Genomic DNA, 1,226 nt, shown 5'->3' on the forward strand with positions numbered 1-1,226 from the left:
AGAAGCAGATTCTTAATTTTGTTATGAAATAAACATTGAACTGGTGCCGGGGCCTCTGCCAGCCCTCACATCCCTGATGGTCCCAGCATGGTCCACCCGGTCCACTTTGCAGTGGACCAAGCTGGTTTCACTCTTTCTGAGAGCTGAGGAGTCTGGATTTGCTCGTAGCACTGGCAGTGGAGCACAGAAACACAGCAGCTTGCTGCAGGCGGCAGGGCAGGACCTGACACCCGGCTCAGTGCCAGCCCCCAGCTGAGCCCAGACGAGGGCACCAGCCCCGGGGGCTGACGGACACACACACCCCCCCAGACACACGGACACAACCTCAGAGCTGATGGAGGGAGAGTCGCACCAGAGAGGGACGTGAACCTGGCAGGACAGGACAGGGGAGTCAGCAGGCCGGGGCGTTGGGCGCAGAGACGCGGCGTGTTCAGGAGAAGCGATGTCTTGTTGTCTGTCTATTGCTTAACCTGAATTTCTCTTTTTGTCTCCCATAGTAGACAGCGGGGGCAGCTGGGATTGCAGCTATTTTGCAAGTCCCGCTATTTCACCGGGAGTATTTCATATATACCAGGATCTGCCTTTGTACTGTAACCCAGCACAAGAAAATGCCTCATCTTTCATTGCATCGCTCTAATTCTAAATTAATGGCACTGCCCAGCAGGATGCACACAGCAGCAATGGCACGTTCTTGACTGTCACTGTTAAGACCTATTTATTCTCTGTTGGTTTTTTTTATTTTTAAAGCAAGACTGGCGCTGTACCTCGCAGCAGGCTGGCATCCCCCAGCCAGGGTCACCAACGGGGAGACCGGTGCTTACAGCTCTCACACCAACCTTGTTCTCCCCACGTAGCGCCTGCTCCGTCACCGTCTCCTGTTCTCTCTAGCCTAGAGGAGAGGAGCAGATGTCGACAGCGAAGAGGGGGAAAAAGAAAGCAAAAGCGAGGCTCAGATGGAGGCTTGTCCCCCACCATGGAACCCAAGTGTTTCCCGCTAGCAGGAGCAGCCTCCTCCCACTCTTACTGGCAGAGAGAATAAGAAGTTGTTTTCTCCCGGTGCTGGGTAGCCCCAGAAACCGGAGCGCTCAGGGAACACGGTGCATACGCTGCGCTGCTGCAGCTCTTAACCTGCTCGAAACGTTTTGCATTCAGACGTAGGGGATTTGATGCTGCCCGAAGCCCCCCGGACACTGCCCCTTTAGCTGGCCCTGCTTGCAGAGCCGACT

General features: G+C 55.3%; 1 protein-coding gene across 1 annotated transcript in view; it reads left to right on the plus strand.

Moving 5' to 3' along the window:
- Positions 1 to 1,226, plus strand: part of MEGF11 (multiple EGF-like-domains 11) — a gene marked incomplete at its 5' end in the record, with an annotated part of 99,992 nt that overhangs the window by 97,364 nt on the left and 1,402 nt on the right. The window lies entirely within an intron of this gene.

This window comes from Buceros rhinoceros, unplaced genomic scaffold (genome assembly GCF_000710305.1).
Source record: "Buceros rhinoceros silvestris isolate BGI_N320 unplaced genomic scaffold, ASM71030v1 scaffold16853, whole genome shotgun sequence".
In the NCBI taxonomy this organism is placed as follows: Eukaryota; Metazoa; Chordata; class Aves; order Bucerotiformes; family Bucerotidae; genus Buceros; species Buceros rhinoceros.